Source organism: Diorhabda sublineata, chromosome 9 (assembly GCF_026230105.1).
Source record: "Diorhabda sublineata isolate icDioSubl1.1 chromosome 9, icDioSubl1.1, whole genome shotgun sequence".
NCBI lineage: Eukaryota > Metazoa > Arthropoda > Insecta > Coleoptera > Chrysomelidae > Diorhabda > Diorhabda sublineata.
The window spans coordinates 19,983,065-20,000,066 of NC_079482.1; the positions used below are offsets into that span (position 1 = coordinate 19,983,065).

Here is a 17,002-nt window from a genome sequence, read left to right on the forward strand (position 1 = left end):
TGAGATATAGATCTTTGAAGGTAGAAAAATTTCCAAAAACCTACAAAAATCCATAACTCCACATTGAATGTCCGCGTCTAGCTCCTCTCCAACTCAACCGATTTAAGTGTTCAAAAACTCAAAATAGAGAAGGTGTTTCAGCGAGTGTTCTTAAACCAAAACGAACTGTGTAGCTATATTAGAACCTGAGATATAGATCTTTGAGAGTAGAAAAATTGTCAAAAACCTACAAAAATCCATAACTCCACATTGAATGTCTGCGCCTAGCTCCTCTCCAACTCAACCGATTTAAGTGTTCAAAAACTCAAAAGAAAAAGGGTGTTTCAGCGAGTGTTCTTAAACCAAAATGAAGTCTCTATCTTGAATAGAACCTGAGATATTGAGGATAGAACGTGTGTATGTGAAAAACTCCCATAAGTAATGTACAGGGGGAAATCGCATTTGAGTATAACTTGAGAATGGTGAAAAGATTAGATGCAATCCGATGGTTGATGGCTGATCCGTGCATCAATACCTTTAATTGAAAAAAAAAAAAAAATTAAGCAAATCGGTTGGTTAGAACGCCTGAACGGACTCGGAATGGAAATCATCAATTATATATCTTGTCGCAATGTTCCATTTTTATGATAATCTCGAATAATACCAAGTATAATATTGCATGTGGAGGGTTTTCAGTAGATTTAGGTATTTTTAGATTACATGTAGCGTAGGAGCAATTAATTTTATTACTACAGTGATTAATATGCTACCAAAAGGTATATCATTAGACCATATGCCTTTATTCGTTTGAGCTGTTGTTATTACCGCAATTCTTCTATTATTATCCCTACCAGGTTTAGCTGGAGCTATTACTATACTATTAACTGATCGAAATTTAAATACCTCTTTTTTTGACCACCCGGGGGAGGTGACCCAATTTTAATACCAATATTTTTTGCACATCCTGAAGTTTATATTTTAATTCTTAATAGTGAAAGTTTTTGATGAGGAGAATAAAAATGTCAAGGGACAAAAAGCTCCATGTATTCGCTACCCTGAGTCGACCATCATTAAAAAGTTTTTCTTTTAATTTATGTTAAGCCATCGAATACATGGATTTGTTTACGATTTTCTGAAACTAGAATCTCTCAAATGACTGAAAAAAATTGATCGACACCAATTAATGTATGTTTAATTATTTAATTATCTGCATATATTTTTGTATATATTTATTTTTATAAAGCTTTATGAAATAAAAAATTTAAAAAAGCTTTAATACATAGAATTCAAACATAGTATTAATTATAGATAAAAAAATAATTTTTCTCACAATTGTTAAAACAGATGAAAAACAATTAGAATGTCTGCTTGAAGAAGCTAATTTAGAGGATAATTTACTGTATAAATACGTGCGCTGATAAATAAAATTATGATAAAATCATCAGATAAAGTTGTTTTAATAATTTTATTGGGAAATATCTTTAAATTACTGCATTTTGAAATTTGGCTTTTAAGTTCAACAACAGTAAAGACGGTGATGAATGTATTAATTGTACAAAATTAGCGAAGTTTTTAGGTGAAAAAATGTGCAACGCATTGCCCGGATTTCAGGCGTATACAGGTAAAGCCAAACCTTTCAATATTTCATATTAATAATGTAAAGTATCAAGAAATGTTTGCTTCACGTAATAATCTTGGTAAAATTGAAGATAAGGAGATGAAAGAAACAATTCAAAAGTATACTTGCGAAATGTACCTGTATGGTTTAAAAAAATCATCTTTCAAAATAATTTTACTGCTGTTTCCACTCAAAAGGCGTTTTTGAATGAAATAAGAAATTATAATTCCAGCCTAATGCCACCTTGCTGGGAATCGTTAAAACAAAAAAATTTATTTTACTGTGATGTGGCAAAATTCTTTGTACTCGTGTAAACAATGTATTGTAAAGAATTACAAAGATTGTGGTTGGAATCATTTTAACTGATAGTAGCAATAAATTTTCTAATACTGGCGACTTCAATAACGATGGAAATAGCATTGTAGACAACAGTGACGATAATGGTAATATTCAGAATTATAGCGATGATGTAAATAATGATGTAGATTTTAATGACGATAGTTATGTGTAAAATTAATGGTTAATCATTGTATATCATTTTTGTATGTAATAAATCTCATTTTTGTATTGAATCCACTATCTGAGACTTTAATTTCTTTCGTTGTATCTCACAGGAATTAATTAATAAAACCAAAACTCACATTGTATGTGGTAAAGAATAAAAAAATGTATGGTAAGCATTGCAAAAAATAAAAAAATGTAGTAATGTTAGAATTAATTGAAAAAAAAATTATCAATGTATTTGGAAAGTATATGTAGATAATTGAAAATAGACGTGGGATGTATGAGTTAGAGGTTATTGATTCTTTAAACTAACCTAACCATTTTTTCAGTCATTTGAGAGCTTCTAGTTTCAGAAAATCGTAAACAAATCCACGTATTCGATGGCTTAAGATAAATTGAAAAAAATATATTTTTATCGGTGTTCGACTCAGGGTAGAGAATGAATAGAGCTTGTCGACCCTTGACATTTCTATTCTACTCATCAGAAACTTTCGTATGACATAAATTTTCTTGATGTATTTCATAAATTACAATTACGCCTAAAATAAAAACTGGAAGTAACGTCATAATTTTGCATGCTGGCAAAAACAATCTCCTTCAGGGGTGTCGACTTCTAGACCCCAAAAATGATTCATGTATCTGATCCATAGGACTTTTATACAGCCCGCTCTCCGACTATGAGTGATGTATAGGTAAAGAATGTTAGTACAAGAAACCGGTATATTGGGGATTGCAGCAAATTTTAGGAAATGAGACCCCTATAAAATTGGCTGACTTGAGTGAAAAAATGTTTCACCTTACTAAGTGCAACAGATTCTTCTCAAAAAGAATCCCATATTCAACATTTAACCATCAAAAATTCCTTGAATGATTTATGTTTCGACGACCTCACTAAAAGTCAATGGAGTCGCCGTGGGGGGCAGTTGCCTTCTTCAAATGTAGCTAGGGACTCGGTATCGAATAGAAAGTATCGATGCTGTACTCATGAAGAGTATCGAGTACTCATAAATGTATCGTAACACAAGTATCGATACTTCCAAGAATCGAGTACTTTTCTTGGAGCCTAATGATGAATGCGCGAGAACATCAATATCAGTCAGTACATAATTTTATTATAATAATAAAGAGATTACAATAATAAGACGACTGTAACTTTACAAATTTTGAACTTTATGAAAAAAGAACTATTAATTTAGGCATTAGGCTGAGTCAGCTATAGGGAACAGGGTTCTATACACGTCTGAATTCTTTGACGAAGAACGATTGTATGCCATAAACATGCATGGCCATAACCGTAAGGTCCCAAGTTTCAAGTGGCTAATTTCTGATATTTGTTCGATACGATACCTGTTGAAAAGTATTCAATGAGTAAAAGTATCGAATGCAAAGTATCGAGTACAAAAGTATCTGAATCGAAAGGTAAGATACTCAATACCACAAAGTATCGATACTTTTTTCGAGTCGCAAAGCGACCAAAGTCCTAAGGCCGTGCGAGTAATTGACTTTTTTATCTATTAATAAATTCCGCATCGCATAACAAATTAAGGTTTAATGTATATTGTAGAAAGTATTGAAATATTCAGAATAAAATTAAGATTTTGACATCGGTTTTTAAAATCGCCGTCATTTTCATCACGACTATATCAGATTTATAAAAACGCAAGGCAATTAAACAGTGTAAAACTCTTTCTACGACAGCTGTTCACCAGCATTCACGTTAGTTTTGTATAATTTGTGTCCAATATGTAGCTTTGGACGTGGTCAAAGCCTCGGAACACGTTAAAAGGATTTTACTATTGATTAAAAACCACCGTGAAAATCCGGAAAAAGTGACAGACGAAATTATAAAGGAAGCTGCTGTTGTTGCAGAGAAAGTCGGATTGGAGGAAGACATTACATCAGTGCCTCGGAAACAACGTCATAGAAGCAATAATCCAGCAAAAAGCCCTTCAGAATACTGGAAGAGGTCTTTGAATTCAATTATCACCTCACTTGAAGTACGTTTTGCTGAAGAAAACACGCCATCATTCGCATTATCTAAGTTACACCCAGTGCAGATGCATAAGAGGACAACTGAAAATCTGAAACGAACTTGTGAATCTATTACCCAGTTTTATGATTTACCGAACATAAAGAATGAAATCGAATTTTGGCAGCAATTGTGGCTCGATAGGCTTAATCTAACTCCTTCCCCGAAATGGGAAAAGGATTAAAATTTTTGATCGCTTTACCATGCACGACCTGTACAGTAGAGTGATCCTTTAGCAGCCTCAGAAGACTAAAAACATGACTAAGAAGCACCATGGCAGAAGATTGCCTCAATGGTCTGACCATGATGAGTGTACATAGAGCTATAATAAATAGAAACCTAAATAATTTTAATGACAAAGTGGTTGAAAGTTTTGCAAAAAATACCCGCAGGTTATGCTTTAATTAAACATTATTTTTGTTAAAATAAATAATTATTGTGAAGTTTTATACATTGATATTGGTATTAGAACCGTTTTTATTACAATCTTCATCGAGGCAAAGACTTCCAAAGTGTAACGCTGTACCAGGCGTTCATAATTTTTACTTTCCATTATATTGTCCCACGGGTGCTTGTTCCAATATCAAATCGTATTTAAAATCGATTCCATTTTTAATTTATTTCTTTACTCATAATTTGGTCTGCCAGATTTTGAAATTTCATCGAGCATACTCATTTAATTGTCTTGGCAATAATCCATTCAAAAAGAATTTAAATACATGAGATTGTTTGATAGTTCCCATATAGTTTACGATCTCCTTGTTTGAAAAGCGATGTCATGTTTCCTTATTGCCACTTTCCGGGTATGTTTTAAAGTGATTTTACTGTTCTACGGACAATTTTTCACTTTATTTGGATCTGATTTTTCTTTGGATTACCGTATTTATGTTTTCCGCTTCTGTAAACCTCTGTCTATTTTCTATAAACTAAAATTAGAAATGACTACGTAATTTTTAGTAGTTTTCTGGCACCACCGGTAACGTATTTCACACAATGCACTCAAAATAACTTACCAACTCCGACGGTTTTATTCCACTGGAGTTTGATAACCTCCACAATCCCGTGTTTGAGTAATGATTCCTGTCGAATGAACTGGATTCCATATTAAAAATACTATTATGACAATATACGAAGCAAAACTGTATATTTGGAGATGCCACGAAACTAGAAGAGTTACATACAACCGTCAAAAATTCATTGAACGATTTTTGTTAGAAGTTGAATGTAAAATTCTTCTTGACAGGAACCAACGAGAACTAAAAATATCCATGTTCTAATTCACATTTAATAGGGATTATGTCACCAGCGTGCATTTTTTAACTAGAAATGCCATTTGATACCTTTTTGGAAGGGATTTATTTTGTAGGCGCTGGAAAATTTTTTTTCCAAGTTCGAGAAAAGTACAATTGTAGTGAACAAATTATTGCTTCTAGAGAATTGGTAAATCTACTCACACATTCATCATGTACATTTTGAAAACTATTTCATTCCGATTTCGATTATCCAAAGTCTACATCCGGCAACTTTCTGGCTTCTTTATAAAACCATTTACCGATCTACCTCCCCGGAAAGCAGCAATTTCTAATAATACTGAAACCAGATATTACAACAGGTAAATATGAATTATTGATATTTACAATTATGTTTGTAAGTACAGGTAGGAGTTGTTGTATCAAAAAAAAATCAACTATTACGTCACTACATCATCACTGCTGACGTAATCGCTACCAAATTGGAATTAGAACATGGGTATTTGGAAAAAAAATATTTTGGCTTATTTCGTAATTCTTTTTCTCTTCCGTTTCCTAAATAATCATGGTATTTGATAATTCATCCGTTTACTCATGATAAATTACACTTCCTCACGTTTGTTTGTTTTGACGATAGTTATGTATGCACTTATGTATTCTGTTAGATTTCTAGAAAGTACACGGTTATGTATCTTGATTAAATCACTTGAGAAATTTTTAAGTAATACGCTTTTCAATTTTTTCTATAGCTCGTAATGAATTAATTATCATATAAAATGAACAAAGAAGTTTAATTTTTGGTATCTATTCCAAATCACTGATAATTTACAAATTATTTTACGGAATTTAAAGAATTGTATGTTTTTCTTTCTCTTTTTCTTTCTTAAGACTTTTTCAAAAGATTTTGTTGATAAATTGTCTTGATTTTAGGTCTCTTTTAATTAGTTTTTGGAACAAGTGAAAATATTGATATTCCGACCGATTTTGGTCAAATTTGCATAATTATATCAATCAATGAGAGAGAAATACTTAATTGTCAAAACAATTTGTTGACAAAACGCTTGTAAAAATTGAAAAACAAACACAAATATTACTAAATAAAGATACAAATAAAAGAAAATTTCAATATACATAAGAAAACCACAATGAGTAACAAAATTATATGTAATAGTAATAGGTAATAATTATTAGTATATAGCCAAAATTAAACCAGTATGAAGCATGCCCGGAATTTTTTATATTATTATTAGAATAAAAGTCGTTTACAGAGTAAAAAGCACTTTCCAGTAAATATGTTTTCAAATTATTACGGAATGCGGGAAAAGACTATATCTATTTAATTTCAATTGGCAAGTGATTGTGCATTTTTTTGCATTGTAAAATATTGAGTCTTTAATTAATTCTGACCGGGGACTAGGTAGGTGAAGGTCGTGCTCCTCATTCCTAAGTGAATAGCCGTGCAACGATCTTTCTGAAGTTGGAGAAGGGTGCTTAGGAATTAAGAAGGAAGGGTCAGAATTTTTAATCTTTTAAGAAAGCCCGCACCACACATACATCAGATTACAACACAATTTAACAACAATAAAAAAGTTTTTCCTAGTTGTCATCAGTTTGTCATCAGAAAAATCAGTTTTCTTTCTTCTATGTTAATAAACCGTTTTTGAAAAATGTTTTCTTTTATTTAATACGTTTTAAAAGTTTTTTAATTATTATGATTGAATGTGTGTTTTTCTTAAACAAGGTCTGGCTATTAAATAACGAGACTGGTTACGAAGAAGAGTTTTATTATAAAAATTATTCTACATTCGAATGCTCCCCTTCAATATACTTCCCTCCACTCGCCACACACCTTTCCATACGTTTTTTCCATTGATCGAAGCACTGCTGGAAATCTTCTTTAGTGAGTGCCTTCAGGAGCTCTTCCGTTTTTTGCTTTACCGCTTCCATCGACTCAAATCGGGTTCCTTTCAAAGCAGATCTTTTTCTAACTTTTCAATGAAATCTTAGTAGACTGGTTGACGCAACAGCTTTTGGTCAGTGTCAGCACCAGCCTCGGCAATCATCCGGATGCTCATTCGACGATCTGCACGCACAATTTAGTTGATTTTGGTCACTGTTTCCGGAGTTGGAACAGTCACAGGGCGACCTGGGCGCTGGTCATCTTCAGTGCTTTCTCGGCACTCACTAATGCTCTTAAATCAAAATCAAAAACACGCGCACGAGATAGAGAATTGTTGCCATAGGCCTCTTTCAACAATTTATAGCATTCAGTCGCAGTTTTTTTTCAATTTAGCGAGAAAAAACACGTTCGTTTCAAATCGCTACTGCACAAATACTATAATAGTGACGGAAACGTGTTTTGGGACGTGCAGAAGGCGCCCCATGGACACACCGTTCTTTAATAGCCAGACCTCGTATTTTCAATATGACCTCTCTGTCCTCTGTAAAAATCGTCAAAATCATTGATACTTGATACATAATATTACTCTTTTATTTTCAGTATCCAATAATGTTTTTTTATGATTAGATTTTATTTTTCGTTTATATACGATTAATTTGATTTGTCAGCCTCCTTGCAATACATTTAATGTGGGTCAGAGCAAATTCAGAATGAACAACTCGAGCGTAACTGTAATTCCATACAATTCTAACGAAATATTTTGTGGTTTTTTACAACAGTACATAATCAACTTGCAACAAGATATCTAGTCAATTTTAGCTATTTACTTAATGACCGATATTAAATTATCAAATTAAATTGAGAAACTCTCAATAGTTTTTTTTAGACTAATAAAGATGATTTGAATGTCAAATGTTGAAAGTATAAAATTTCACTTTTAATGCGAAAAATAAAAGTAACGTTGAATAACACGGAACTGCTATTACTTTTGCAAATATTATCATTAACACGTTGACTGCCACGGCAAGGTTCAGAATTTCGTTTAAAATTACAATTTGATTTAATTACATTATATTATTAAAAACTCACGATTACATTTACGTCTTTCTTGAGTGTTTTGTTTTACAATTATTATTATAATTAAATAATCGAGAATCCAATATGGATAAGAAAAGACCACTGACTCAAAATGAAATTTAGTACTACGCAAATCTAAGAAAGACTATTAGATGGCCCAAAAAGGTTTCATTACATATTATAGAGATATGTATACACAATGCTCATAAAATTTTTAAAAAAGTAACTTCTAAAATAAAACTGATCAAGTTCAGAGAAGAATTCGTCGTCGCGTTGATTGGAGAAGAAATTCAACCAAATTCAACCATTTTTTGTTCGTTTTTTAATAAATTTTCTGTTCATGCAAACCAGCATTGATTTTTTGTTCTCCCAGAAGCCATCTATCGATATTAGCACTTGTATATTCCGAGTTTAATCGTAGCTGCACAAAAATGGCAAATAAACACAGGACGAGATAAATCGTAGTTGAAAAAAAACAATCTACGACTTATCTCTTAGTTGGCAGTCAACGTGTTAAAATATAAAATGGAATGATATAAAATGTAATTATGTCATCATATTTAATGAGAGGAAAAAACATTTCATTCATAAATATGACGATTTAATATAATACAATACGAATAATAAAACTTTCAATTTGAATTATCTAACGTTGATAGTATTAGAAAGGTACTTATCATTGTAGTTACGTATATACTTATTCTCACAATTATTTTGGCAGAAAAATTTCACAATCAATTCCCATTTAATAAACTATAAAGTATAAAAGACCTTTTCCTCCGATATTCCAATGAAATGTTTCTGTCTCTGGTAAATGAGACACAGTTTTTTGGACGCATTTTGAATCTCATTCTCTCGAAATTTGTAACAACTATTATGAAAGCAGATTGAACACTGAACGTACAAATCTCGTACATACGAATCGTTGGACTGTGAAGACTTGAAAATTTATCTGGCCTCGATGTAAGTGCAATAAAAACATCACCGCAACCAGAAGAATAAAAGAGATCAGTATGCTACCCTTCAAATTTTTTTTGTCTAAATAACAAATGAATAAAATCTTGGTAATAAAACCTCTTGTAAACATCGTCAGTTTATGAAAAAACTAATTAACAACTACTTGGTAATGTTTTAAATAATAAAAGAAATATTCGGCAAACAATATATTTAATTCAGAAATGAATACATTTTAGTAAGCTGTTGATGGTCTTGTTAATAGGATGTGAAGAAGTGGTGCCATTAAATCAAAGTACAACTAATAAATTTGTTTTGTTTTTTGTGTTTTGAATTGAAAGTTTATAAATATTTTCATTGTGTAAAAGTTCCAAATTATCAACTGCAGTCAAAAGTCATGCTCACAATTTTCAAACGTGGTTACTTAAAAACACCAAATATTTGTTTAAAAAAGGGGCTTGCATCTTTATTCAATTATATTAGGTTGTAGCATCAGTATCCACTTCTTTATTATCCAGTAAGAGGCATTCGGATTTACGCTACATTGTTGAACTTTAAAACCAATTGGTCTGATCGTTATAGTTCTTCCAATGTCAATTGTAGCGAGGAACAATCAAATTAAGAAATGAAAAATAATGTTTACTCCCTGTTTAGAATTCGGTAAACATCTAAAAAACCGTCAGTCCACGTGGGCTCATCATCTCCACTGTTTACCAATAAAAACATCGAATCGTAAACATATAAATGCATTTCTATTGACCGAAGCTGTCAGAAAGCGAATGTACACAATTTCTTCGAAGTATTCCTGCCAGACAGCTTGTGATAAGCATTGGCGTATAGTGAGAATAAAGACAGGTATGAATTTAATAATAAAGATCTAGATATACAAACACAGCAAGTTATTTTAAATATATTCGAATGTTTAAAAAAGAAAAAAAAATCAGCAATCTGATAATGCAATTATAATAAGAATTGCTGAATTAACTTGAGTAAATAAATTTTCCATTTATCGAGTAGTAACGGGGTTGTTGGTCATTACTCACAGAACCGAAAAACATGTAAAGAAAAACTGAAATCAGTTGACAAAGATACTCAAGATTTTACACGTAGGACAATTTATAATTTACTCGTATATAAATAAGGAGAACGTTGCGACATTAGAAGTAATATAATAATACAGCAAAAGCAAAAGTTTGGAATTGAAATGTTTTTTTTTTCATTTTGTTTTATCTGCAAAGAATTTATGTTCGTTTATGGTTTTTGCTTTGAAATTCCTCTCCCAGAAAAAAAATCAAATGGGATACAAAAAAGGGCTCAGTTCACGTCTGGTACCCTGCTTAAACGAAACGCCCTTACAGGCAGGTACATTTTACTCGTCTATTTACGTTTTATAATTTAATATTCAGTTGTAATAAGTTAACGAGGTATAATAATGATTTTTTTCTAAGTTGGTCTACAATTAAGTGCATTTGTCTAAATAATCGCCGTCCAATTTGTAATGATTCGATTGACTTTTAACGAATACTTTCTCGCATAAGATAAACATATTTTTAAAAGTATTTATAAAAATGATAAATATATAAAATGAGGTATCTACGCCTATGGTAGATAGATCAAACAAAATTGTCGGTTAGGGTTTTTATATAAATTTTTATAATCTGCAATTGATATTGGAAAAACTATAACGTTGATTCCCCATTGATGAGTTCAACCTAATTCAATATGCTTATTTTTAACACGTTGGGGATGAATGTATGGATTTTACTTAGGTTACAAACTCAGAAACAAACTACAAATAGTCATGTTTGGTTGAATAAAAAATAGAAAGCTACGAAATAATCGTATATAATCAAAAACAATGGTAATTATACACTTTCGCGGTCACCTGATTTTTTGGCTCCAGAAAATCGAAAAATGGATGGATTTTAATGATCTTGGTCTCAAAATGTTCCATTTTACGGCGGATTTATAAAAAAAATACGAAAATTAAAAAAAATATAATATTTTTTACAGTTTCATGACTTTAAATGCAAAAAAAATGACTTTCTACATATAATCCTTCGTAACTGTTTCTGACGTCGTGGAATCATGTTCGTATATTTTTTTTCGCAATTTACATAAAAAAATGAATATTTTGAAAAAAAAAGTTTCAAAAAAGTTAATTTCATGAAACTGTAAAAAATATTAATTTTTTTTTAATTTTCGTATTTTTTTTATAAATCCGCCGTAAAATGGAACATTTTGAGACCAAGATCATTAAAATCCATCCATTTTTCGATTTTCTAGTGCCAACCTAACCTAACCTAACCAAAAAACGAGGTGACTGCGAAAGTGTATAATTACCATAATTTTTTGTAAAGGATTATTTTGCAAAACCGTTTTTTTTACGATTTAAAACAGTAAAACTATGAGAAATTTTCATTCCAGCTATTTCTACTAATTTTTTTTATAAAACCGCCGTAAAATGGAACATTTTGAGACCAAGATCATTAAAATCCATCCATTTTTCGATTTTCTAGAGCCAAAAAATCAGGTGACCATGAAAGTGTATAATTACCAAATAATTTTTAAACCGTATATTTAACTAAATCCTAGAATATTTCAATTTTATAAAATGTAGTTGTTTGAGTAAAATCACAACAAATGATTGTTTAAATCAATGTCAAATTAGTCCCTGTAGCGGCTATGTAGTTGATGGAACAAAATTTTTTTGGAACTCCTTGAAAAGCGTGTTACAAATTAGGAATCGCGGTAAATAGCGGTTTTTCTATTATAAAATATTCATGAATGATCTAATGACAATAAATAAAAATCATTATTGAACTATTATCCAATTGATACTGGTTTTAATTTGCCTTATGCTAATAATAATATGTTCAGATATTTGCAAATTGATCACCCTGTACTTTTCGCTGTTATTCCGTGAACCATTCCGAATATTTAAATTGAAATACACATGTGGAAAATATATTATGTAGGAAGTGGTTTAATGTTGATATTAGATTATGAAAATCATATCAATACGCAGGTTTTTATTTTCAATGCTATGATTGCTTGGTTCACTTCTATTGACATCGAATTAATTCCGCTGCCGACTGATAAATTTGAATTAATCATTTTATAGTAAAATAAAAATTAAGTTTGTTCCAAATTTGGAAGTTGCAAGGTCGCTTCGTATCTCTATTAGTCAGTCAGAAAATGTTATTAAAATGATGACATCTCATGAATTTATCATTATAAATTATAAAATTAACAGACTAAAGTGTGAGCGTATTCAATTGAAAAATATCTATCTATTATCTTAGGTCACTTGAAGGTTTTACTCAAGCGAAACATTTAAAAAAATATGTGTGAGTTGGTATTGGTAGCAATAATAAAGATTTTTTTGAAGAAACTCCCTATATTTTTGAATTCTAAATGGAAAATTGGAACAGCTGTTACATATGTTTCATATACCTAATTTAATTCGATTCAATTCAAGTTATTAGATTTCAGTCTCTGAAGACGAGAACTTGGTTATCGAAACGCGCGTCAGACAGTGTAATTGTAAGTGTTGGTGTAGTGGTGGTGTAAACAGTTTATTCAGTAAAAAGCTCAATGATTTAGGGTGCAATATTGATATTTGTTATTCTGTTATTCCAGGATGTTGGGGTTATTGCCAAATTCAAATATTAATAATTTTTTCAAATAAATCGCCCTGTATATTTTCAATGCATTGAATAGCATTATTAGTATTAGAGGTTCCTCATTACTATCTCTAATCGTTTTTAAGTTATAAACACAATCGAAAATATTGTATTTTTTCTAGATTCATGCAATAAACACAACTTTATTTACTGAAAAAATGAAACTTTATTGCACTAGTGCGATAAATATTTATTGAACTCATCTGTTATTATAGTACAGAGGTTTGTGATCAAGACAAACATAAACATTCAAATGAGCGACATATTTAATCCCTTTTCTGTGAGATTGTAACACGTAACAAAAAATTGCGGATTTTATTTTATTATCAATCATATTTATTATGTACTAGATTACGAAAGATACATTTTTTTATAAAATGGCATATGATTACAATTTATAAACAAAAACGTAATGCCTCAAACATACGCGATCACCACGACTATAATTAGTCGAATTTTTCAAGGAAAAATTAGACTATTACGGTAGGCATGACTAGAAGGAAAATGGGGGGCACATCATTTTTCCCATGTTTTGAGACCTCCTGAACACGGTTATGATGGTTTTTCGAATGTCTGTAGTTTTAACGAATACTTTCTCGCATAAGATAAACATATTTTTAAAAGTATTTATAAAAATGATAAATATATAAAATGAGGTATCTACGCCTATGGTAGATAGATAAAACAAAATTGTCGGTTAGGGTTTTTATATAAATTTTTATAATCTGCAATTGATATTGGAAAAACTATAACGTTGATTCCCCATTGATGAGTTCAACCTAATTCAATATGCTTATTTTTAACACGTTGGGGATGAATGTATGGATTTTACTTAGGTTACAAACTCAGAAACAAACTACAAATAGTCATGTTTGGTTGAATAAAAAATAGAAAGCTACGAAATAATCGTATATAATCAAAAACAATGGTAATTATACACTTTCGCGGTCACCTGATTTTTTGGCTCTAGAAAATCGAAAAATGGATGGATTTTAATGATCTTGGTCTCAAAATGTTCCATTTTACGGCGGATTTTATTTTATTATCAATCATATTTATTATGTACTAGATTACGAAAGATACATTTTTTTATAAAATGGCATATGATTACAATTTATAAACAAAAACGTAATGCCTCAAACATACGCGATCACCACGACTATAATTAGTCGAATTTTTCAAGGAAAAATTAGACTATTACGGTAGGCATGACTAGAAGGAAAATGGGGGGCACATCATTTTTCCCATGTTTTGAGACCTCCTGAACACGGTTATGATGGTTTTTCGAATGTCTGTAGTTTATATATATATATATATATATATATATATATATATATATATATATATATATATATATATATATATATATATATATATATATATATATCTGTTTAAGCTACAATTCTTATTTTCGTCTCTCGAGCAATTGCTATGGGTCAGATTTGGTTCAAAATTAGCATAAATGGCTTTTTTGGCGGCGGATTGATATTATTAGAATTTGGTTGAAAACAAATGAATATTTCGAGGGGTCGCAGTGCAAAAAAAGTGGTTTTTGACCTTTACTCACCTCTGCAGGTCAAACGAAAAGCGACTGAAAAATGAAATTTCACATGTAGGTTCAATTTGTTGCGAGATGATTTCCTGTCTAAGGTCGAAACTTTCCATCTCCACCCCTCTCCATTTTATGGTCATTTTTGTTATATTTTCTTATTTTTTGACCAGAAAAAGTTTAACTAGAGGGCTCGAACTTCGCATGCAAGTAGGGATGATGTTGAAGAATCGTCTTTCTCAATTTCAAAGTTTTCTTCTTCAGTTCTTCTAGTACAAAACGACCGAAATCATTTTGATCGTTGGCGTTGTAATTGTTGAACTGGATCGCCTCCTATTTAATGAATAATACGAGTATGATCGTTGCTAGGGTGATTTTTTTTACTTCCCATTTTCGAAATTTCTTGTCATTATGACAATTTTTTCTTTGTTGTCAATTGGAATTGAGCAAGAGGGTTCGAGACCACCGGGTCTATTGAAATTGTGAATTTTCATTCGAGAGAGAGAGAGAGTTAACTTGTGAAATGAAAAGTTATTGAGGAATAGCAAATTTTTCATATAAAGAAATAAGATTGAGAATTGATATCATTTCCAAGAAATTCATTTTATGGAAAGATTTGTTTGTGTATTAGTTAAATTCTTCATTCGACGAAAAATTCGACTTTCGTGATGGAGCTCTGCTGCTCACGGCTTTTTTTGTATAATGCGACCGAGTTCTAGAAATGTCAGTCAAAAATTAATTTTTACAATTAAACAAAGTTTAAAAATGAGTAATATCATTGGAAAAATAGATGATAGTGATGAAGAAGAATTTATGGGGCTCCTCCAGAAGTTTTTGAAATAGCAATTACAGCGTCATTAAATTTATTACCTAATAAATTAAGAAAACTATATGAAATTCGTTATAATCGTTTCAAAGAGTGGTGCTTCGATACAAAGTTAGAGAAAATGTGCTTCTTGCATATTTTTTCAAAAAGATCGAAAGATATTAAACCCTCATCACTTTGGTCTGAGTACTCAATGATGAGAGCTTGCCTTTTTACAAAAGAAGATATTAATATTAAAAATTACAAAAAACTAATGGCATTTATGAAGAAGACTGCAGGATTACGGTCGAAAAAGTCAAAAATATTTAATAGGGGACACATTTATCAATTTCTAACAGAAGCTCCGAATTCCCAGTATTTCATGAAAAAAGTTAATATATTAACATTAACATTAATAATTATTGTTTAGCTTTTGTAAGACAATTTAAAATTACTTGTAGTGGGTCGCTGCAATATTTGGAATCGTAGGGGTATGTCGTAGACATGAGCTCCGAAAATTGAGTATTTCAGACATGGAAGAAGTAGGTTCAATATTAATTGTAAAAGTGCAACGTTCAAAAACTGACAAGGAACGAAGTTTTGTCATTAGAGGTGAGGTTGAAGAAGGATTAAATTTAATCGATATAAACCGTAAATACATGGAATAACGTCCTAGTAATTCACTAAGAAATATTAATATTGGAAAATTGCAAAAATTGTACATTTACTTTTAATATTGATGGTACAAATAATGTTTAAGTTAAATTATTCCTAATTACTAGTTCCTAACTTTCTCAATGTTAAACGATAGTATTAATTAATTATTAAATGTTTTGCTCTTAAATTACGTTTTTTATTTTTGTACACCTCAATAATATTTTTTTTAACGTAGAAAGAAGATTGTATGCAATTCCTGGAAAAAGTATTTACTTTTTGCACTTGTTGCATTAATAACTATTTTTGATTAATAGGTAATGTTACATGAAGACGTCTCATGTCAATTCTGAACTTGAATTTATAATATAATTAATCAAAATGACTAGTGTCGTATATAAAAAACTATTTAAATTCTGTAGGATCACAAATGGTAATTCAATTTATTGAATATTAAAACAGTTAAACCAACACTTGCTCGAACCAAGCATCTTTTTTTGTCATACATAATGTAACCCTCCGCTCAAATGATAGTCTAGTGGAATACTCTACGTATTATTTTCATTTCATTTGAAAAATCAATCGAAAGCAGCTCTGGGGATCTGGATAGCCAACTGCACTGACTTTCCCTTCCGATCCAACTTTCTATATAGATAATTTCTAAGACCTAATTGGAATTGCGCTATCTAACTGTAGTAACATATCTGCTTGATATTTGAACTATTCACTAGACCATTGTCTATTGTGGAAAGCGAAGAAGTTTCGATCATTCAAGTGGAAACAAGTGAAATATAGGCACCAATAGTAAGTTTCCATCATCCCCAACGAATAAGTTTATGCTGCATCGATTCTAACTGTCCACAGTATCAGTGTCAATGGTAGTCATCACTATTGATAAGACTATTATCTATTGAGGAAAATGAAGGAGTTCCAATCATTCAAATGTAAACAGATGATATATAGACACCAATAGCAAGTCTCTACTATCCCACCGAAC

General features: G+C 30.9%; 1 protein-coding gene and 1 long non-coding RNA gene across 2 annotated transcripts in view; both read left to right on the forward strand.

Annotated features, from left to right (window-relative positions):
- The window catches only part of LOC130448841 (ATP-binding cassette sub-family G member 1-like), an 81,361-nt gene that overhangs the window by 7,865 nt on the left and 56,494 nt on the right, over window positions 1-17,002 (forward strand). The gene's annotated exons all lie outside the window — the stretch shown is intronic.
- On the forward strand, window positions 1,474-15,963 carry LOC130448842 (uncharacterized). Its single transcript, XR_008910383.1, has 2 exons — window positions 1,474-1,600; window positions 15,813-15,963. It is a non-coding gene; the product is annotated as an uncharacterized LOC130448842 (long non-coding RNA).